The sequence below is a fragment of the Phyllobates terribilis genome, unplaced genomic scaffold, assembly GCF_046119375.1.
Source record: "Phyllobates terribilis strain yellow unplaced genomic scaffold, ASM4611937v1 Scaffold_7__3_contigs__length_470593459, whole genome shotgun sequence".
In the NCBI taxonomy this organism is placed as follows: Eukaryota; Metazoa; Chordata; class Amphibia; order Anura; family Dendrobatidae; genus Phyllobates; species Phyllobates terribilis.
The window spans coordinates 92794992-92819895 of record NW_027362767.1 but is presented as its reverse complement, the minus strand read 5'-3'; the positions used below and the strand labels follow the sequence as shown (position 1 = coordinate 92819895).

At 42.7% G+C, this 24904-nt stretch overlaps 1 protein-coding gene and 1 long non-coding RNA gene across 2 annotated transcripts in view; one reads left to right on the top strand and one right to left on the bottom strand.

Moving 5' to 3' along the window:
- Positions 1 to 2994, top strand: part of LOC141153820 (uncharacterized) — a 124600-nt gene extending 121606 nt beyond the window's left edge. Inside the window, exon 4 of the long non-coding RNA XR_012247360.1 lies at positions 1831 to 2994. This is a non-coding gene — a long non-coding RNA (uncharacterized lncRNA). The remainder of the gene's footprint in view (positions 1 to 1830) is intronic.
- SUSD6 (sushi domain containing 6) overlaps positions 1 to 24904 on the bottom strand; it is a 47583-nt gene that overhangs the window by 15183 nt on the left and 7496 nt on the right. The gene's annotated exons all lie outside the window — the stretch shown is intronic.

Genomic DNA, 24904 nt, shown 5'->3' with positions numbered 1-24904 from the left:
TTCCAAAAATGTACTTTGTTCTTGGGACCACCTCTTTAGGTTTTTCCATATGAAAAGGTTTATCGTTATATTTGATAAGGAAAAACTTCTTCAATTGTAGACATTTAATAAATATCAAGGTTGGCCCACGACTTTGTCCAAGCTTTTAATTTTGGCCCTCTGTGTATTTGAGTTTGACATCCCTGCTATAGAGGAAAAGTGTAATTATAATCACATATGGCAATTCTTTACTGTAAGGCTATGTGCCCACGATACAGAAATGCTGCAGATGTTTCCTGAGCGTTTCTGCCAGGTAGAAGTGTTTGTGAAGCGTTTTGAACATGCGATTTCGCATGCGGGTTGTCAAGCGCTTTTCCAAACGATTTTAGCATCACTTGGAAAAGTGCTGGACAACTTTGTCACACTATATAAATCCATGCAACCGGCATATATAGTGTGACCAAGTTACGATGCTGCAGCATCAATAGTAAAAAAAAAAAAACAAAAAAAAAAAACAACATACTCACCTTCCGATGGCCCCTGGTCTCCTGTAAGGTGCCGTCCGGTGTCTTTGGCGGCTCGCAGTGCTCTAAAAAGGACCTTCCATGACGTCATTTAGTCATGTGACAAGTCACGCGACTGCCGACGTCAGCGGTTGCATGACCTGTCACATGACTAAATGACGTCATGGAAAGTCCTTTTACACCACCGCGAGCCGCCAAAGAGCCAGCAGCACCGCCGGGAGCAGACAGGGGGCCATCAGAAGGTAAGTATATGTTTATTTTTTATTTTAATTCTTTTTTAACTACAGGTACTGTGGTACCCGGGTCTGGAGGAGAGTCTCCTCTTCTCCAGACCTGGGTACCATCCGCACATTGAATCGCTTAATATCCGCATGTGCACATGTAGTGATGCGGATATTAAGCGATTCAATGAAAGTCAATGGCGGCAAAAACGCAACGATTACACAAAATAATTGGTAGTGCTGTGGATTTTTCTGCAATGATAATCCGCAGCGGAAATTTCCGCAGCAAGTGCACAGCACATGCGGATTATCATTGGGGACCATTGCAGACCTTCTACCAAGCGTTTAAGCGTTTCCGTGGCGGAAATGCTTAAACAACGCATAGTGGGCACACAGCCTAAGAGAAGCGAGTATGAAACCTTCTGCCACATGATGTGGTCACGGTTGATTCACTACAAAAAAGTACAAGGGGGACTGGATGCCATCCTTGAAAAAATATAATATTGCAGGTTATAGGTACAAGCTTCTGTGATGGGGCATTGATCTAGGGATTGTTTTCCTAATACAGGGCAATTATCGCATCATCAGGTTTATACCGCCCTCTGAACCATGTTATGTTATAGCTTGAACTAGATGAACTTTTGTCTTCTTCCAACCTTAACTATCAGAGCCTTGATGTTATTTTCAGACCATTTTTCAACTATCTCCAACCTACACAGGAATAATGTTCTCTTTACATTGGACAAATATTTAACAAACTATTTAAAAAGAAAAAATATTATATATATTTTTTGTTTCTGTTGCTCAGAATGTACATTTTGCAGGGCCTAGCTGTAGAAGAAAGCCCAGCAAGCTGCACATGTATACAGAATAATAACATGGTATACCAGCCTGATCGATGGCAGAAGAACAGCCCTGATATCAGCGAGGCCCCATTGGGAATAAAATGACTGCTGCAGTGTAAAAAGCCCATTGATAGACTTTACCAAACACTTTTACTGGACATCGGACATTAACTATGACCAACAAATGCTTTCTTATCTCACAAAACTTATAAAAAAAAATAACTTTTTTTTTTTTTTTTTTTTTTTTAAATCTTAATGTAGAGTACAAAGATGAAGAGTGAAATGCAAAAGAGAAAAAGAGAGGCCATGAGCAAGTCCAGACAGGATGACTGCAGATCAGTAATGTGTCATACAGCAGATGGTTTGTTCCCTGCAGACTCCATATTTAGCGTGAACCGTCCACGTGGCTGGAACAGCTGAGAATACACAGTGATCTCCACTACAGACACCGAGCTTCTGACCAGGACATTTATGTGGTTCCAGCAGCTGAGGCAGAACATCAATAACAGCAGGAGACCACACTGGTGAAAACCCACCAGCCGAGGGGGCAGGGAGCAGACCAAAAGATGTCAGACCGAGGGGAAAGAAAGAGCAAGTATAGACACCGGAAACATGAGTAATACTGATCAGAAAATCAGCTTCCATTGTCTCAAGCAACCAAACAAGCGTCCGGTCAACTATACTATAAATAGAGGGTACCGCTTAATAAGCATCATTAGCCCCTTAAGGGGGTTGCCAAGAGTAGAGAAACGTATAATCTACCACACGGATAGATAATAAATATCAGGTCATAGGGTCCAACAACCGGCACACCCGCTGATCCGCTCTGGAGGCATGTATGGCACAGCTCCACACCCTGTGTAGTGACCGCTGCTGAAAGCTGCAGATCAGCGCCTATTCTCTTGGCAGGGACTATAAAGTAAAATATTTCTGAATTTCGAGAATATCAGTTAGAAGAAATTGCACCACAGATTGATGCAATACAAAAGTTCAGTGTTGTAACACCACACTTCCCTAGCCCCCGCTGTCACGGCATTGGGAAAATGTATGATTTTAACACGCCACATTTATTGCACATATATTGCTAATGGAAGAACACAGTGGTCAAGTAATCAGCAGGAACTCGGGTCGATATATCTAGCCGTACAACACACAGTATGGTACCATTAGATAACCTCAACATGTAGCTGGTTATCGAGATAGCCAAAGCACAACTCATCACGCAAGATCTACAAGAAGCAGAGATGTGGCGGGAATAAGAATAGGGTATATCTGAGAAAATAAATAACAGTATGAGTATAAACAGCAGAATCTGAACAGGACAAGTTCATCATCACTAGAGGATTGGGTGAAGGCAGTGCTGCAAGGGTGAGAAAACTTATGCCAAAAATGTGAAATAACTAAAAATAAAATGCATGAATGAAAGAAGTAGCCTCCTGGTAAGACAGACCATAGAACTGCTATTTTAAAGGAATGCTAAACACAGAAAATGCATACAAAAAGGTAAAAATAGGCTTGTCTCAATCTGCTCCTTTTTTATCCTATGGTGTCTCATATTACAAATGAAATTGAAATCTTCAATGTTTCTCAGGAGAACAGCCGTACCCTCCTCCTCCCTCTGTGTCCTGTGTGGGGAGCGGCTGAAGCAGAAGCCCCCCTGCCGTGCCCTATCCACAGGTGGACAATGGAAGCCATCAGCAGGACAGTAACCCCTATGTTCTCTACAAAAATCAATGTTTCAGATCATGTATAAAAATAACATAAATGCAGACTAAACGACCCCCATACACAGGAAGACTCTAGGAGAACAAAATAATCCGCTGTAGAAATTCAACCCCCCAAATAACCCAGATCTTTCCCTCTTGCGCTCCATTGGCCATACCAATGTTTCTGTTTGGCACAAAAGCCATTTATTACACTTAACACTATTTTTGGGAAAAGGTGACAAACAATGGAGAGGTGTGAACAAAGACCATTACTAGTAACAAACAGCTCTTCTATGTGAATACGCCAGGCAACCTACTCCCCATCATTCACCTGATCCAAATGTTAAAAAGAGCCATAGCAAGAGTAAAAGGCCCCGTCACCCATAACGAGATCGCTAGCGAGATAGTTATTGCGTCACGGTTTTGGGATCGCTGAAGAGTCGTTATGTGATCGCTTGGGAGATGTCAAACATGCAGAACTTCCCAACGATCTCGGCCGCCCCAGCGATCTAACTAACGATCTCGGCGGTCGTTGGGACGATTTCACACAGCAGCTATTTCAACGATCCACACCTTGATAGGGACTGTACTGTGTCAGAAAGGCGTGCATAAAATCACTTTTCCGTGCCCCCCTCATCTCCAATTAATGGACGCTACTGCGTTCTGATTGGGTGGCCTTGGTTTAACACTGCGGCTCCGGTCAGATGGGATCTCTACTGTGTCTCCATTAAAAATGGTAACTCATTTGAGACCCCAAACAATACCTACCTCGCTAAAGATGCCTGTTTTCTTCAAAGTGGAGTCACAGCCGGAGGACGCTGCTGGGATCTGAAAAAACAAGGACGCAGTAGCGACCACCAATCGGGGACGAGGAGCGCAGAAAAGTCGGATTTATGCACGTGTACGTGTCTCAGTTCTGAATCGCTAATGAGGTCGTTGATAAGGTGTCAAATACAGCGATGCACACTGCCCAGCGGGAGCGCAACGACCCAGGAATGGTCCAGGAAGCTTTGTAACAATCAGCGATCTCACAGCAGGGGCCTGATTGTTGTTACCTGTCAGATATAGAGAGATCGCTATTGCGTCACCAAACCCGTGACTCATTAGCGATCTCGCTAGCGATCTCGTATGTGTGACGGGGCCTTAAGGTTGCAGGGCACGAATAATAAATAATAATATTTATTTATATAGTACCAATATATCCTGCAGCACTTTACAATTAAGTAGGGACATGTACAGACAATATAAACAATACAATGTATCACATTTCACCAGTTACATGAGGAGTGAGGGCCCTGCTCCCAAGCTTACAATCTATATGGAAATAGGGGACACAATAGGTAGAACAAGGCTGTGGTGTCACACTTACACTCACTACATGTGATGATGATACAAAGTGGTTGCGTTGCAATGTGGGAACAGATTACAAAATTCCAACAAGTTTGAACTGTTTATAACAAGTTGTACATGACTTTGTCCCTTATAGGGTTATTCCCATTTTAGATGAGCAAAATCACAAAGTGCTTGTAAAAACAAGCAACTATGCAATTTACTTATCACTAAAATACCTTGATTCTCCAGGATGGAGTCATTTTTTCATTTTATTGTCCATGACTCATTGCCAAAGAGACTGGCCATTGCTGCCATCTATCAGTTGTGGCTAAACGAGATCAGTGCTTACAAGCTCTTTAGAAAAGATCTGCGCTGAAGAGGGCCAGGATAAATGGAGCACATGCTCAGCTCCGAACTTTGCCAGCCTCAATGCCATTGTGCTCTTCTGATAGTGCCACAGCCAAGCTGACCCTTATAGCGGCACCAGGGGTGCACAGGTCACACCAGCGGGGCAATAATGCCACTGATCCAAAAGTCAATACAGCTGGAGTGCGCTGCCCTCAGCAAGCAGGATGCCAGGAGGCTGGAAAGAGGTGCTGTCCTAAAGTAGTTAAAGGACAAACCCTTTAAGGCATGTTAAGTCTGACCTGCTTTCCCTTTTTTAAAAAATTTTTTTTACAGCTGAATTGTCTTTCTGAACAAGTCTTACAAATGTTATTAGTCAAGCAACTTGTCTGAAATGAACATTGAGGGACCAGAATCACAGTGCAGCCCGAGACACACAAATGTAAGCAGATCTTCACATATACCATCATCTTCCCTTGAACATATGGATTATTTCCCAACCACTTGCTCAGCTTAGGGATACATGGGTGCGTCACCCTACAGCACATTGAGCTCCGCACATGGCCTTCAGAAAATACGCAGTTATGTCATTTGCTGGATAGGTACAGAGGCGCTCGGCTTCACGTAACAGCAGATGTGTGTGGGTGAAAAACTTGCACAATTTGAATCAAATACCCATAAAAGTGGAGGTTGTGAGGTTTTAGTACCTCAGAGAGATTGGATAATCTACACTGCTCAAAAAAATAAAGGGAACACTCCAATAACACATCCTAGATCTGAATGAATTAAATATTCTAATTGAATACTTTGTTCTGTACAAAGTTGAATGTGCTGACAACAAAATCACCCAAAAATCATCAATGGAAATCACATTTATTAACCAATGGAGGCCTGGATTTGGAGTCACCCCCAAAATTAAAGTGGAAAAACACACTACAGGCTGATCCAACTTTGATGTAATGTCCTTAAAACAAGTCAAAATGAGGCTCAGTATTGTGTGTGGCCTCCACGTGCCTGTATGACCTCCCTACAACACCTGGGCATGCTCCTGATGAGGTTGCGGATGGTCTCCTGAGGGATCTCCATAAATGAGGAGGGCACCATCTAATAAACGGGATCTACCTGCAGCATCTCATGAACTAACAAGTGGAAAATTATTTTTGGGAAAGAGGAGATGCTAACTAATAGTGATCACCAAAATGATAAAGAAAAAAATAAATAAATAGTGATCAATAGCAATATCAATCTATGAAAATATATCAATTTATTAAATACAAATGTTTCCTGACACATATACATGTAGTAACAAACTAACAAACATATAAAACACCATAAAATAGTGGAAAAACACCACTGTCTAAGGAGCCAGCTGATACATTATAATAGAATCACGTATATAATGATACAACAAATACTATAAATGATAATTCAATGAGTGAAGAAATACAGAGCGCACAGGCTCAGTGCAATATCTGTGATGGTCAATGATGCCTAGACCCTGCAATGCACTAGTTAAATAACAGGGTAAATGTGTAAAGGCAAGTAAAGCACATAAGAGGCTGAAAAAGCAGAGTATGGCAAAAAGCAGTACCTGTTTCCCCACACTGAATGGTGCCCCCAAAAAGTACGATCCTAATGGAAAACCAAATGGGCATATGCCCCTGATGAAGCCACCGTGAGTGGCGACACGCGTTGGGCTCCGCGGCGCCAGCTGTTCTTATTTATATTTTTTTCAGCACAGGCTCTCACTTTCTGGTATCATCCCCTTATTCAGTGCTTTAGGTTCCGCTGTGGTCATTAGCTTATGTTAGCTGTAGGGACCCATTTGGTTTTCCATTAGGATCGTACTTTTTGGGGGCACCATTCAGTGTGGGGAAACAGGTACTGCTTTTTGCCATACTCTGCTTTTTCAGCCTTTTATGTGCTTTACTTGCCTTTACACATTTACCCTGTTATTTAACTAGTGCATTGCAGGGTCTAGGCATCATTGACCATCACAGATATTGCACTGAGCCTGTGCGCTCTGTATTTCTTCATTCATTGAATTATCATTTATAGTATTTGTTGTATCATTATATACGTGATTCTATTATAATGTATCAGCTGGCTCCTTAGACAGTGGTGTTTTTCCACTATTTTATGGTGTTTTATATGTTTGTTAGTTTGTTACTACATGTATATGTGTCAGGAAACATTTGTATTTAATAAATTGATATATTTTCATAGATTGATATTGCTATTGATCACTATTTATTTATTTTTTTCTTTATCATTTTGGTGATCACTATTAGTTAGCATCTCCTCTTTCCCAAAAATAATTTTCCTCCTGAGGGATCTCCTCCTAGACCTGGACTAAAGCATCCGCCAACTCCTGGACAGTCTGTGGTGCAACGTGACGTTGGTGGATGGAACGAGACATGATGTCCCAGATGTGCTCAATCGGATTCAGGTCTGGGGAACGGGCGGGCCAGTCCATAGCTTCAATGCCTTCATCTTGCAGGAACTGCTGACACACTCCAGCCACATGAGGTCTGGCATTGCCCAGCATTAGGAGGAACCCAGGGCCAACCGCACTAGCATATGGTCTCACAAGGGGTTTGATGATCTCATCTCGGTACCTAATGGCAGTCAGGCTACCTCTGGTGAGCACATGGAGGGCTGTGCGTCCCTCCAAAGAAATGTCACCCCACACCATTACTGACCCACTATCAAACCGGTCACGCTGAAGGATGTTGCAGGCAGCAGATCGCTCTCCACGGCGTCTCCAGACTCTGTCCCGTGCTCAGTGTGAACCTGCTTTACATCTGTGAAGAGCACAGGGCACCAGTAGCGACTTTGCCAATCCTGGTGTTCTGTGGCAAATGTCAAGCATCCTGCACGGTGTTAGGCTGTGAGCACAACCCCCATCTGTGGACGTCGGGCCCTCTTACCACCCTCATGGAGTCGGTTTCTAATCATTTGTGCAGACACGTGCACATTTGTGGCCTGCTGGAGGTCATTTTGCAGGGCTCTGGCAGTGCTCCTCCTGTTCCTCCTTGCACAAAGACAGAGGTAGCGGCCCCCTCCACGTCTCCTGGTGTACTGGCCTGTCTCCTGGTAGCGCCTCCAGCCTCTGGACACTACGCTGACAGACACAGCAAACCTTCTTGCCACAGCTCGCATTGATGTGCCATCCTGGATGAGCTGCACTACCTGAGCAACTTCTGTGGGTTGTAGAGTCTGTCTCATGCTGCCATGAGTGTGAAAGCACAACCAACATTCAAAAGTGACCAACACATCAGCCAGAAAGCATTGGTACTGAGATGTGGTCTGTGGTCCCCACCTGCAGAACCACTCCTTTATTTAGGGTGTCTTGATAATTGCCAATAATTTCCATCTATTGTCTATTCCATTTGCACAACAGCATGTGAAATTGATGGTCAGTGTTGCTTCCTAAGTGGACAGTTTGATTTCACAGAAGTTTGATTTACTTGGAGTTATATTCTGTTGTTTAAGTGTTCCCTTTATTTTTTTGAGCAGTGTATATAAAGAGTCGTGGGCGAAAGTGTTGGCACCTTTTAAAGTGTTTCAGAAAATTTAGTATTTCTCCTATAAAATTACACACACGTTTATTTCTTTTGTGTGTATTGGAACACAAAAAAAAAAAAAAAAAAAAAAAAAAAAAAAAGGCAAATTGGACATCATACCTAACAAAACCCCCAAAATGGGCCGGACAAAATTGTTGGCATCCTCAACTTAATATTTGGTTGCACACCCTTTGGAATAAATAACTGCAATCAATCGTTTCCTATAACCATCAACAAGCTTCTTACACCTCAGCGGGAATTTTAAGATCTTTCCACAGGTGTTCAATGGGATTTAGTTCCGGACTCCTTGCTGGCCACATTATAGGTTGAAATGTTATATAGAATAAACATCTATTTGTGCGTATCTAGCGGTGTGCAGCGTCTATCTTCCAAGCACTGACAGTAAAACGGACACCATCAGACGTGATAAGTCCTCATGGTGATTTGGCGAGGCAGTGATCATCAATAAAATTTCAAGCATCCATTGCAACATTGAAAATTAAATTTTATTTATTAGTCAGGTAAGGTAATCTTATTTGATTATTAAGGCTATTTCTACACCCTGGCAGAGCTTCACAAATTTCCTGTGGCTCTTTACAATTGGCCCTCCACCGTGCTCTGCATCAGCAGCCGAGAGGGCTATGCAACAGCGTCGCTGGGCATTTTGATTCAGCACCAGTGCCTCGGAATAAGATGTCCATTGCCCCAAATGTTATTAATCTCACAATTTTAAATGAAGTATATTTTAATTAAAGCGGTGCCACTCAGTAGCGCTCGCAAACTGCACGCGGAACGCGCACGTTGCTTTACATCTAGAACTACGAATGGTGCGGTAGCCTACATGGCTCCTCTTACTGTGCGACTTGGTCCTCCCTACAGTTCGCTGGCCTACATTGAATTCCAGTGGGCCAGCTCCTATGGGAGGAATCAGGGGAGCAGACGGGAGCTCCTAGATGTCGATTAATTGTTCCTGTGTCTCAGTCCATGAGCAGGGGCAAGAACCAGAGGAAGAACAGGATCTGGGCAATAAGGAGGAAGTGTAGCATGAAGCACAAAGCAAACAGATTGAAAACCAATGAAAAAGAGAGAAAGAGGCAGGAGGCAGGAGAGAGGCTCCATAGGCTGTGAGCTACCTGGCCTGGCCTCATTACCCCTCCCCAACCCTGTTGGCAGTGACCTGACACCTGCTGGGCCTGGCCTGTCCTGGGAGTGGGGAGGGGGACTGTCGAGACCCTGCACAGCATCAGTTGTGGTCAGATGTTTAGCCACCTATCTTAAAAAAAAACAAAACAGAAACTACACTTAAAATGCCAGTTCTGCATTATCGGTACAGTTTCCAAGGGAAGAGCGTTTGGTGACATCATGGTCACATGACAAAAACTCATTGTGTGGCCCAAGACAACTCTTCTTTCGATGTGGCCCAGAGACCTCAAAAGGGTTGGACACCTCTGATATAAGAAAAACAAAAACCTGATTTAATCAATAGATCATTTTCTAATGATGGATTCTGTTTAAGAGATTTATTTTGTTTTATAGGTTCTGATCATGGGAAAAGAGCAGCCATAAATATACTATCTAGTTGAGCAGGTTATCCCAAAGACACAGACGTTGCCTCTGTATTTAGCTCCCTTCATTTACAAAAGGGGAAGAAGGCCGGACTCATGTGAACGAGCCATGACATAGAAAGCAATAGATTTCTGAACTCCAACCCTGACAAAAAGTCTCAGGAAACCAGAAGTAGGTCACTAAAAAAAGGCTAATTTCAGTTCCACATTCTTACTCAGAGGGCTATAAAAAGTCATCATCGGCTGACAGAAGCCGGGACAGTTGTGACGGGTAGAAAAATGTGGTTAGTGTAGGCCGGGTCACGAGACAGGAACATAACGGACAGAAATGTGTCAAGCAGAAAGTGGTGGGAGATAGAAATGATACATGACAATAGAGGTTTTAGTGCAACAGATTGTATCGACAAAGTAATAAACCAGTATATTATCTACATATTATACTAGCAGTCTGATGTAGAAAGTATTTGTTGTCGCTATATAATGCACATTCACTTTGAATGCTTGAGCTAAACCTTGAATAAAACTTAACAGGCAGCAACAAACTAAAAAAAGTGGAAACCTGTAATGTAATCTGTCAGCAGATTTCACAACACAAACTGTATCATTAAAAAAAGTTTGTCAAAACGATTGTATAATTCTATATAAAAGTGAATTACAAGCTTAAGAGTCCCTGCGTCTTATGGCCCATCAAGAAAGGCAGATCAAGACTGGTAAAACAACGGCCGATCTGCCATATACAAGCCGAGCAGAGGTTCCTAAAGGGGTATTCCCATCTCAAAGATCCTATCCCACCAATATGTAGAAGGTGTAATAATATTAACAACTATCTCCAATTAGAAATTTAGTATAATTCACTATGTCGCTTACCCCATGTGCAGGGCGTTGCAGTAGCTTAGTGGTGGTAACCATGGATACCTAAGAGGAGTCTAACTGTCACTATATGAGCTGTCATAACCATGGATACCCAAGCTACTGCAATGCCCTGCACATGGGGTAAGCGACATAGCAAATCAGAATTAGACTACATTTCTAATTGGAGGTATTTGCTATTATTAATATTGCACCTATTACAAATTGGGATAGGATCTTGGAGATGAAGATACCCCTTTGACTGGCCGGTTTACATGGGCAAACGAAACAGTGATCGGACAGAACAATCACCAATTGTTCTGTCTCCATACAGTGTCAAGTTATCAGCAGCACTTCTCCTATTTACACAGGGTGACATGCTGCCCATAATTTATATGCATGCATAAAAATTATGGAACCTGATGATTATTTTGCTAGTTTATTAGGTGATTTTAGGCGTTTTGACAAGCCGATAATTGGAAATAAGCATTCTTAATTATTGTCTCTTTTAATCGGGCTATTGAAGTTCACAGTGCCAGGCTCCTTGACTGCTTCTGTTGATCATTGAGAAACACTGATTGATCAGCAATGCTTCCCTGTTGGTGTCTGCACCCATCCTGTCCCTTTCCCAGTCCATTTGCAGTTTGATTGCTATTGCCCATTCTTCCCTTTGGAGGCATCTCTGGTGGTGCCCGTCCCCAGCATTTCTTCATGGCTCAGCTTGGCATGTGCCCTGCACTCCACGGCATGGCTACGATAACAGCTTGCCAAGTGGAGTTAGGTTTGCATAGTTCCCCCCCTGGCCAAGCAGTTGCTACATCATTGGGAAACAGCCAGCATGGGGGAAAATTAACCATGCCTTATTATAAGCAGGGGGGTGGGCAAAGAAGAGCCAAGCATCAGTGTACCAATGACCACATCAATAAACAATATAGCAGTAATAAACTGGTGTGGAGTGATGGAACTGGTATAGGGGGTGCAGGAGAAGACAACGACAAAGTGCTTTATGTTGGGGGTGAGGAGGGATCTAATGAGAACCAGACGGGAATCTGGGGCAGAGTGGCAGAGTCAGAAACTACCATACAAGAAATATAGCAAGTGTACCACACGTGTGCCCAAGCCAGGAGCACAATCATATTGCAAGATCACAGGATACATGCCGGGAGTCTTCCCCCAACTTCTGCCACTGTGGAGCATATAATAGCTCAATGTCAACCATTGACTACAAATGGAGAATGCTACCGGCATATCCTGGCAACACGCTTGAAAACTAGATGTGAACTTGAATAGTGTGCTGAAAGTATAGAAAGCGCGGGGTGGGGGTGGCAGTCTATACTGTGTGGCCTAACAGGGATGAAGCTGTGGCTACCGGTCCTATACTAGGATATTAGTTGTACACATTTTAGTAGGATAAATATAAGTAATATGTAAAAGTAAAAAGTAAGAAAGGCGGCTATTCCATCCATCAGAGCAGCTTTTCCCTCTGACGGCAAAGAGGAGGGCTGCAGATGATCAGCAGCCACATTGGTCACGTAATACATCTAGCAACCACGAGGGGAAAAAAATGGGGTGGATGGAAGGAGCGGTGCTGGTCCCAGATGTAAGCAGGTTTGTTTTTTATTTTGCGCAGCAGGCTGGAAATCTGGTGAAAGACCCTCTGATATTTAGATGATGCAGCGTACTGCCCTCACACACAACCCATTCACATTAGGCCGGGACAGATGAGTGTAAGCAATATTGTCAGGTTTTTTTTCTCAAGATGAAAACCTATGTTTTTACATCCCTATTGTGTTCTGCATCAGGGTTTCACATCCATATATACAGGTTTTTTTTTGGGTTTTTTTTACACTTAAGTACTATGTGTATGACATCTAGTTTTTACATGAACAATTTCATAAACCAAAAGGTCAAATACAGTTTCATATCTTTATAACTAATGGATCTGTGAAAAACGCATGGCGTACAGACGGTAACCCATAGGACCATCCACTTTTTGCACACCAATCATTGACATGTGATACGGAATAGGGACCAAAGTAGTGCATGCTGAGATTTTGCACACGCAGACCATCAGTCCATATGGGACCAACACATCTACCTGCATTGGTCCTTGTGCTGTTCATATGCCACCCGTTTTGCATATGCACATTTAATAAGCTAGTCTGAACGAGCTATCAAAAAAAAAAAAAAAAAAAAAAAAGTCTGCAGAAGAGATGTATGTGACCATGAAACCAATCCTTGCACCGCATGACCTTTTGGAAGGAAGCTGCATACGTTTTTACCATCTAATTCCTATGACCTGGTATACCGGCACAGATATTGCACACGGACTGTAGAGATTTTCATACTAACAACAAGTGCAGAAGGTTAAACCTATGGTCAGTACTTTTGCTATAAACTCACTGCAGACAACCTCCAGAAATAAAAGTATGCTATAACCGTAGAACAACATTTGTGCATATTATTGCTTTTTCTTGTAACCAAAGATTAATACAGACATTAAAATGTTATCTCATGATGTGCCCTTGGCTAATAATCCTGAAGTATGCTAGTAGTATGGATACATTCTTAACTACAATGAAAAAAGGCTGCATGGAAATCAGAGATGATGACAAAGTAGCTGGGACTTTCCCGGAGAGGAAACGCCAGCACATTTCTGGCAGACAGCACCAGCGCAGGCTTCCAGGCCATGTACTTATTCAGCGCCCCCATGGGGATGCGTTCCTGGTAGAGCCGCCCAGATCACTTAGCACAAGGAACAAGTTGTGTACAGTAGAAACACGTACATGGATACAATCGCAGATACAAATCAGTGGCTTACAATAGCCATGTCACATACCAGAAGTCCTGCTTTATTCTCTCTTTACCTACATTCAGCCATGCGAGAAATGAAATCACCCTTTTTAGGTTATGGGAGAAGCTAAAAATTGTTCTACAATAGAATGACTGACCAGGTATCCAGAAAACTGTCAAAATATGACCATAAAGAGAAAGACGATTTTTATATTTTCAGTGTACATTAGAAGAAAAAAGGTCAAACAAAAAAGAAATATATCTGATCTTCACCATGAAGGACCTAGAGGCTTTCCAATACTAGACAACCTCTTAATAGTCACAGACTGTTACATAAATTTATACTTCACTACCAGACTGGTGCTGCTCCTCCATTGTCAGCCCTTTCGCCCCCCCCGCCATAAACAATGTCACGTGAACACTGCAGTCAATCAGCAGCCATTGGTCAGCTGCAGCCTCTACAATTCCATTGGAGTGAAAGAATGTTTCAGCTGCTAGTTGGCAGAAATGAATAGTCTATGACAAGTGACCAGCAAGGAACAACGGACTGACAGCAGACAAGCTGCGCTGGTCTGGAAGGAAAGTGTTTTTTGTTTTTTCCCATTTTGTGCAGCACCTTGGGGCCAGTAAGGGGTTTTCCAGTAGTGGGCAACCCTTTAATCAGGGTTGGCCAATAACTAAATGCTACATTTCTCCATTTGATATTAGTAAACCTAATCATTTTTCAATTGCTCCTTGAGAAAGCCAAGGCGAAACATACACTACAAGCAGACTTCCAGTTATGAATATTGGTTTTTTTTGTGACAGGCGTAGATCCTACAGTTATGGGAGACATTTTCGGCGTCGTGATGAAGTGGTGAATGTAACACATTTACTTACATCACTATCACTGTGCAGCCTGCCAATCAGCTCAGAATTAATATCGACCATAATTTTTTGGGACCAAAGCCGCATCTCATTGACCAGCGTCTTCTGGGGGGAGGTATGTGGGAGTGACTTATCTAATAAAAGCACCTTGTGAATGATAATCATTGTTCAGTACTGGGAGAGACAGCTGTAGGACTGCGCCACTTTTTAATAGGAGCGCTCCCCTCTGCCAAGATCTGCGCTATTTCCGTGACATCAGATCAGGTCTAGTAGTTTTGCTATCCCCTTTTATTTCAAGTGATTGTATATACTGTATTGTTTTGTAACATCTTTTGTATATTTTTATAAACACTGGCTACTATTCAGATTAAATACACTGCTGAAAAAAATAAAGGGAACAGTCAAATAACCCATCCTAGATCTGAATGAATGAAATACTCTCATTGAATACTTTGTTCTGTACAAAGTTGAATGTGCTGACAACAAAATCACCCAAAAATCATCAATGGAAATCAAATTTATTAACCAATGGAGGCCTGGATTTGGAGTCACCCCCAAAATTAAAGTGGAAAAACACACTACAGGCTGATCCAACTTTGATGTAATGTCCTTAAAACATGTCAAAATGAGGCTCAGTATTGTGTGTGGCCTCCACGTGCCTTTATGACCTCCCTACAACGCCTGGGCATGCTCCTGATGAGGTTGCGGAAGGTCTCCTGTGGGATCTCCTCCCAGACCTGGACTAAAGCATCCGCCAACTCCTGGACAGTCTGTGGTGCAACGTGACGTTGGTGGATGGAGCGAGACATGATGTCCCAGATGTGCTCAATCGGATTCAGGTCTGGGGAATGGGCGGGCCAGGCCATAGCTTCAATGCCTTCATCTTGCAGGAACTGCTGACACTCCAGCTACATGAGGTCTGGCATTGTCCTGCATTAGGAGGAACCCAGGCCCAACCGCACCAGCATATGGTCTCACAAGGGGTCTGAAGATCTCATCTCAGTACTTAATGGCAGTCAGGCTACCTCTGGCGAGCACATGGAGGGCTGTGCGGCCCTCCAAAGAAATGCCACCCCACACCATTACTGACCCACTGCCAAACCGGTCATGCTGAAGGATGTTGCAGGCAGCAGATCGCTCTCCACGGCGTCTCCAGACTCTGTCATGTCTGTCACATGTGCTCAGTGTGAACCGGCTTTCACCTGTGAAGAGCACAGGGCGCCAGTGGCGACTGTGCCAATCCTGGTGTTCTGTGGCAAATGCCAAGCGTCCTGCACGGTGTTGGGCTGTGAGCACAACCCCCATCTGTGGACGTCGGGCCCTCATGGAGTCTGTTTCTAACCGTTTGTGCAGACATTTGCACATTAGTGACCTACTGGAGGTCATTTTGCAGGGCTCTAGCAGTGCTCCTCCTGTTCCTCCTTGCACAAAGGCGGAGGTAGTGGTCCTGCTGCTGGGTTGTTGCCCTCCTACGGCCCCCTCCACGTCTCCTGGTGCACTGGACTGTCTCCTGGTAGCGCCTCCAGCCTCTGGACACTACGCTGACAGACACTGCAAACCTTCTTGCCACAGCTCGCATTGATGTGCCATCCTGGATGAGCTGCACTACCTGAGCAACTTCTGTGGGTTGTAGAGTCCGTCTCATGCTACCACGAGTGTGAAAGCACAACCAACATTCAAAAGTGACCAAAACATCAGCCAGAAAGCATTGGTACTGAGATGTGGTCTGTGGTCCCCACCTGCAGAACCACTCCTTTATTGAGTGTGTCTTGATAATTGCCAATAATTTCCACCTATTGTCTATTCCATTTGCACAACAGCATGTGAAATTGATTGTCAATTAGTGTTGCTTCCTAAGTGGACAGTTTGATTTCACAGAAGTTTGATTCACTTGGCGTTATATTCTGCTGTTTAAGTGTTCCATTTATTTTTTTGAGCAGTGTATATAAAATTTAATAGCTTTGTTCCTCTTGCTCTATAAACTGCACCCCTGAAGCCTCGTGAGACCGTACGTTACCAGAAACAGATGTACAATCGGCCTGTATAAACGACTGGTGGTGGCAGATAGTTTTTCTTGGGTTATTGTGGAGCTTAACGATGACCATACAGAAGACATAGATAGACAGAAAGATAGAGATATTCCATGCATTGGAATCGGATGTGTACATACTATACGTTCACTGGGAAGCATCTGATAACCGGCCTAGTAGGGAAAGCAGCCGCGGCCTCGTCCATCAATAATCAGTCAATTGCGCAATTGTCCTGACGATTGGAGGCTGGTTCATGACAAATTGGTGGTAGTGGTGGGATGTGTGTGTGATTCCCCCGGCTTTTACCAGACAGCGGGTGTTATATTTTCATTAGACAATATAAGTTAGTGGTAGCTCGTTTAGCATGAAACCTGTAATTGAAATTCATCTAAGATTTTCTAATCTCATGTCCTCAATATACAACCAATTACTTGAAATTGATTTTGATACTGACTATATTCATTATTTCCCTGATGCTTTTTTCATGATCTCTATTTCTGTGACACGCCCCATACAATTTATGTATTTCATATATTAATAAAATTAAATGTACCGTATTTTTCGGACTATAAGACACACTTTTTTCCTCCAAAATTTTGGAGGAAAGTGGGAGGTGCATCTTATAGTCCGAACAAATGTTCGGCTGTGACTGTGGATGGTGGGGGGGCTGAGGGGGAGCAGCAGCAGGGGATGAGCGGTGCACAGGAGGCAGCAGCCGCCTGCTGCAGCCTACCCTGTGCCCGCTACTAAAGAAAATTAATATTCCCTGCTCCACACGCCCATGGGCGTGGAGAGCAATGAATATTAATTTTCCTTAATAGCCGGCGCACTGTCCCTGCAGCGCGGCTCCTGCTGCCGCTCCGCAGTCTGTGTGCCCATTATTAAAGCTCATGAATATTCACTACAACCCACTCCCATGGGTTGTAGTGAATATTCATGGTCTTTAATAGCGGGCACACTGACCACAGAGCGGCAGCAGGAGCCGCACTGCGGTACAGTGCGCCGGCTATTGAAGAGAGTGAATGGTCACTGCTCCCCACGCACAGAGTCCTGGCGTGGGGAGCAGTGACTATTCCAGCACAGCATATCACTGCACGAGGGCGCATGGCAGGGATGCCATGCATGGCTCACACAGTGAGAGTGTCAGCAGCAAAGCAAGACAGCGCTGGAGGAGACAGGAGGGGAGTATGATTGTTAATTTTTTTTGTGGGCAGTGTGATGGGGCTCAGAGGGTGCCATGCATAGCAGGATGGGGGAATCAAGGGGTGTCATGCATACCAGGATGGGGGGGGGGGGGATCAAGGGGTGCCATGCATACCAGGATGGGGGGGGGGGGAATCAAGGGGTGCCATGCATACCAGGATGGGGATGAGGGCCATGTATACCAGGAAGGAGTGGCCATACATACCAGGATGGAGGATTTTAACAGAATTACCCCAATACCCGTGTCAGCAGCAGACCTTCTCCCCCATAACAGTGCATCATGACCACATTTTTTGCTTAATTTTTTTTTATATTTTCCTCCTCTAAAACCTAGGTGCGTCTTATGGTCCGTTGCGTCTTATAATCCAAAAATAAAGTATATTTATTTTTAAGTGGTTATTTATCTTTTTTAGGTCTATAATAATTTTTTAATTAAATATTTAATACAAACAATTTGAAACCTTGCACAGGTGTCTGTATATTGCTGTTACACACTAGTTATTGCGCCCCTGATGGTCATTTGTTTCTCTCTAAGAATGTCCACGTAAACTGTTCAGCGCTGGTAAAAAAATAAAAAAAAAATAAAAAAAGCTGCTTCTAGTGTGAAGAGGAATAGAGCATTAAAAATAAAACAAAAATAAACAAAACCTACCAGGGGGTTTGGCAGCATCTTCTAGCCCTACCTATAATAATGAAGAGAAGACTATGCAGGTTTCTGGGCATGTCGAAGAAATGTAGCTTTAATCCGTATGAGAAGATACCGAAAAGCCACCAAAAGTGCAGGCCCAGCTCTATAGCCTGTAGGGGAGAGGTATCACTGTCATAGGGTTGTCCGGGGGTGAAGAGTAAAGTATAAGTTCTGGGGCACAAGACTGAAGAAAACTGGAAGGACCCTTATTTCTCAGGTAAATATTTATTTCAGTCAATGGCCGGATTCATACAGCAGGCTCATATCACGGCACGCAAAGCGATCCTTGTCTTACACGATACATGTTATGTATACAGGGATGTTGTCAGACAGTGTGCACAGGCTACGTCCTAACACTGGTTTGTAGACGAGCAAGACCGGTTGCATAGCTGTATATGTTTGCGCTTTATCTTCTCAAGCATCTGCTTTAGGGGTTACTGGGTACATAGTGGATGTCTGCTCCTTCCCACTTCCTTCATATTTGAGGTCTGGGAAATCTTTCTGGTTCATGCTTCACCCTCCCGGAAATTACAATTCTATTTACTACACATGCTGGCTTATGTGAATCTATTTTTTAAGTGCATTACCGCAAATGCAAACAAAAAAAAAATACCCCGTATCATATAGAGAACCATATACTTATAATGCATACTTAAATATTAGGTCTCCTAATCCACGTGCATGTAAAAGTATTCAGCTATGACAGTGATTTTCATATTAAAATTGTGGCAATCAAAAAAAAAAATAATTAGACCCTTATACTTGGGCAAATCAACATATATATATATATACACACCGTAGTTCTCATTTGCTTCCTAAAGGTAAAGTTAAGAGACTGTCTAGTATTCTTTAAAAATGTTCAACCATTTCTCTGCTGCAACATCATTATCTAGCTGGCAGCTTTAGCAAGTATGATCCAAAACGGTCAGAGCTTCAGTTCTGGTTCTGACAGCTCCTCGCTCTCTCCCTTCTCTCAGTGTTAGAGGTGGAGCAGGGAGAGGGTTGTACACAGATCTCCACAGCATAGAGAAGGGAGAAAGTATCTCATGTACGGCAGAGAAAACAGGCTACAGAAAAAGAGGAAAGCACTTGAAAATGTGACGTTAGCAAAGCTACTGAAGACAGCAGCACTTTGAATACACAGACCTCATATCCAGCCTATATCACTAGGAGAGTCAGTCCTGAAAGAGAAAAAGGAATGAATGTTGCAACCTGAAATTTAGTGGTTATCTTTAAGAAAATTGCACGAACATATAAAAAAAAAAAAAAAAAATTCTTTATGTCAAGAAGGTGCCCATAGTTTTTAAAGGGCTGATTTAAAAGAAAGATGTCAAGTCTTATCGTTAAAAGAGGTTGTCCAAGCTTTGGATTCAAGTCTCTTGTCATTATGTGACTGCAGATTTTTGAATCTTCACAGTGCATGTTGACATGATTCTCTAGTGCCGGGAGCGGGCGGTCATGTGACCAGACGTATACAATTTTGTCAACTTCTAGCCACATTCCCACTAAACATGTGCAGCCGAGCTCAATTCCCTTGTATTGAGCGAGGTCGGACAAGTCTAGTCGGCATGTGACCGCATGTATGCAAATTGCATACTTGCAATCATGTGCACACCTGCTCCCAGGACCGGAGAATCCTGAATGCGTGCACAGTGCTCGCTGTGAGGATTCACAAGTCTGCAGTCTCACAGTGACTCCAGACTTGAAGCCCAAGCCTGGACATCCCCTTTAAAGGTTTAGTACCTTCCAAAATCAATAGTGGGACAACTGGCAAGATCAAATGGAGAGGTTACTGCACGTCTGCAATCAAAAGCTTTAATTTAAAGAGGTTATCCCATCATACAGCCTTTGCCTATTTGCGTTATTAGGGTACATGGATATTATATGGTGGTCTCTTGCTCGGGGCATTTTATGAGCCAGATAGCAATTATCAGCTGCTCCCATATGGAGCTTATTATAATGGCAGGCATTAATTTAAGAAATGTATGGCTGTCTGCAACCTCCCCTCAGCTGAACCACAGCTTTGTCAAGTATGATCTTTTGAAACCAGTTGAAAGTGGGTAGGGGGGGGGGGTGATCATAAACAAAAAGGTTTTGTGTGTGGGGCAACCTCCATAGTCAGTCTTACAGAATTACTTTGAGGGCATTCAGGGGTTTTTGTACGTTTCATTCATTGCCTATGCAGGGCCACTTTTTATTAGATGGTGGAGACAAGACAAGCGTGGTCTCAGGGGTCAGATCCTAAAAGATTTCAAGCCAATTTTACATTACTTTTAACAGGAGTTCAATTATTGTCCGATGTAACATTTTGACAATGCACATGAATGACTATTTGCATTAAATTTCTGAACTATGAGATCATGGTAGCTGTGTGACTAACCTCAAGGTAATTATTGGGATATATTCATGTACGGCAGACATTTCCTCAACAGGCTGTGCAGAAATCCATTTGTGTCCCAGAACAAAATATGCTCATTCAAGTGAATGGAGATTCTTACAAGGTATAAAGGTAAATCTTGGTTGAGCAGTATCCAGAGGGATATAGGAGGTGATATAAGCCAAGCACCTATTGACTTGGATATTACAGCTTCACATACTTGAATTGCCAAAAACTAGGTTCACAATTATTAAAATAAATTTGGCAAAATGTGATCAAAGCAATCTGACAAGCAGGTTAATGTTAGGGGTCACTGTTAGTAATGGGCAAATCGATTCATGAGACTTTGGGCCATGGGCCGGGTCCGTAGTTGCTGGCCGCGAGGCTCACAAAGCTTTTGCATTCCAGGATCTCCGGCACAACTTTCGATTAATCGTGCTGGCGCCTTGTCATCTGGTAGAAGATAACTTGCTTTTTGCTGGAGCGTCAACTTTTTTTGGGGAACAAGCCTGTAATGCCCATTTAAACAGGTCACTAATCTGGAAACAAGGATATGTAGGAACATTGATTGGCAATTATCGGTATGCCTAAACAGGCCATTAATCGCCCAATGACCGAGCAAAATATTAATTCGTCCAGTGTATTCATTTTTATGCGGGCTTGAAGATGATCACACTGGCAGCACATTGTGCCATGAACACAGGTGACGTGCTGCCGATAACATGATGTTCTATGAGCACAGTACCATCACAAGTTTAAATTTGACTTTTGGGTATATGAAATAATATCCTAACGCAAAAATAAAAAAGTTTAGTTTTGATTTCTTTCAAATGTTAACTTAGGGAAAGAAAAATCGAAAATAAAATAAATAAAGTTATATAGAAATATTACACAATATTTATAACATTTTGTGGGGGGGTTCGCGCAGCTTTAGGCTATGTTCACACGTTGCGTTTTTTATGCAAATTTTCAGCTGTGTTTTACAGTACAAGCAAAGTCTATGAGATTTCAGAAATCTCATGCACATCACCTTGGTTTTTTTTCCGTTTTTGCAAAATGCAGCATGTCACTTCAATGCAGCAAATAATGCAGGTATCGGGTTTTGTTGCATTTTTGGTGCCAAAACCTTCGGAAGTTGAATCATGTTATTTTATTTTATGCAGTACACTTGATCAGCATGCACAAGAGACAAATGTACCCTGACAAAAACACAGCAAACCCTCCTGCTTTTTTGAGGTTGCTTTTTTAACGCCAAGAGAGCAGGTTTTGCCTGCAGAAAAAAAAACTGCAAAAATGTAAAGTGTGAACATAGCCTTACTGTGACGACTGAAGAGACATTGCTGGTCCTCTGTACAGCTCTGTTAGGCAGATTTGGGTAGTTGTATAGATTGGGAGTATGGATATAAATGGCAGCTGTAGTCTTTTTGTTAGGCAGAGACCACAGAAGCCTAACACCAGGCAAAAAACAAATCGGCCCTACAAAAGCGTTAATTTCCAGGCTAAAAAGAATGCACAGATTGTCTGCAAAAAAAGCCTTCAGACATGTGTCAGGGTACAGCTCTGCCTATACAAATAAAGAGGGGCAGTTGTAAGATGGCTTATGGCTGTCATTGCCATTTATCTCTAAGTGACCCTGGCTCTGGCTCCCATTGATATGCTAATGTTACAGAATTGCATACTGATCCTGGAATACACAAGATGCTTGTGCTCCCTGCAGACAGATGGCTGGGGGTCTGCACCGCCTCGGGGTCACAAGAGCCGAGCGAGGACTACGACCCTGGTGTATTATATATCAACATGACACAGGAAGAATCACTGCAACATGTATGGACATTGAATACAACGCAAGGAAGGAAAGTGACCCCGCAGGGAACAATCACACAGGAATGAGTATGCCACTAAAGACCAGAAGTCCTAATCATTTCCATATATTCAAAGACTAATACCGTAACTTATGCAGCTACAGCGTGTGATATTGTGGGTGAGGCACATAAATCCTGACAATAATGACTTTTGTCCTCATCCTGTGGCAGCAATGTACAGCACTCACACCCTGGTCGGTCTCGTGGCCCATAGACATGATCACTGCTGACCACAACTATGGGCCCCAAAGAGGAAAAATATGGTTTTAAGTACATATATGCAATATCTGAAAATATGCCACAAACGTTTAATAGATGCGAGTCCCAACAACAGGACCTACATCGATTTTGAGAGCGGAGGCGCCATCGTGCGTTGCTGTTAGTGGAGAGTTGGGCAGAATTCCCATAGAAATGAATGGCAGCGATGACCACTTCTCCACCGCACACCAGGGGCTGATGTAGGGGGGGACCCGCATCTACTATACATTTATGGTTTATTATTTAAACATGCCATAAATCTATAAGATGGGAACACCCCTTTAAGACAATACTTAAGACAGCACAATATGTGTCCCTAGTCTATTATAGAAGTGGAGCAGTGAGCAAATCATAAAAGAATGAAGAATATAGCAATTATACCAAGGTCAAAACAATGACAATATTCTCCCTGATGTCGAGTAAATGAGAGACAACTGGTTTAACCTGCCACCAGCAGATCCCGGACACACCTTACAGGTGCTATAACCACCCCAGTCGCACTGGTACGTGTAGTGCATGGTGTACCGTCCCCGCAGAGCTGCGTCTGATATACTTTTATTTATAACCAAACCTTCCCCCCTTCTATATACCATTTGTACCAATATAGTATTGTGAAGAATTTTTGGTTACTGGCTTCACCCAGAATGATAACAGTGATGACTGTGACCCCTTATGAAGGAAAAATCCTTAAAGAGGGACCGTCATTTTATTTTTTTCATGAATCAATGGTACATGTGGAAATAAGAACCTTTATAATAAATCTCAGAGAACTCTACTTTTTTCTCCTCCTGGACTGATCTTTCATTCACAGGTAAAATATGTCTTCCCCATTACTGAAATAGAAGATAACAGTTGGCGCTCATAAAGTTCTATGGAGAACTGCAAGTGTGGTTTTAGGAGAACTTGCAGAAGAATGTGTCTGCCTCTAGCTCCTCCCTCCTCCTCCATAGAATCTTATGAGCACAAACAGTCATTTCCCATCTCAATAATGTGTACAACTGTTCTGTACATCTGTCTTTACCGACTACAGATGTTACCCATGACCTGATAAGAGAAAAATCAATTCAGGGGGGTGAAATAGTTGCTAATCAGGAAAAAAAGGTTTTTGTAATGTATCTCCTCTTCATGTGGACTACTGATTTATGAAATAAAAATTAAAACTATGTCCATGATGAAGCTTTCCTGCTTTTTAATTTCTAGGATCACATACTTTACAGCACACACATTTGCTATGTACGGATTAAGAATATCATCTAGGGATAATTATAAAAACTATAATTAATTTTACAGATAGATGAGACATTAAGATTGTTTTATTACATGAAAACATGATATCAGCTTACAAATTAAAGGGAACAAGTCAGAATTTTGCATTAGTGTTTTGTATGCCAAAACCAGGATTGTCTCCAAAACACAACATGTATTATTATTTCAATTATAGTTTTTCTCTGTAAGCTCCACTCTTGGTTTTGGCATACAAAACACTGATGCAAAATGATGGTGCGTGAATAAGACCTAAAACACACCTGGCTGCAATAACCGTGTCAGATTCAGCCTGCATGAACTTTAAGCCAGGTAACAGCCTAATTTCCTCAAGTTGTTAGCCTTAGTGTGTTAGATCCAGCAATCACAGCTCCCCAAATACCAACGTTCATGCAATAGGGACACCACTGCCAAAAAGCTAGTTGTGGTAGCCAGAGCAGCACTGACAATGAGGTTACCTATTGTATGAGGATCACCACTTCCTCATAGCAAGCATATTGATATTTTATAAACTAGCATTAACTATTCAGGAAGTAGAAGAAAGGTCATTCACAAGTGTAAAGCTAAAAAGTCTCACAATACTTGAAATTGTAGCGATTCAGCTTGGAGTAAAGGCCCCCATTCACATGAA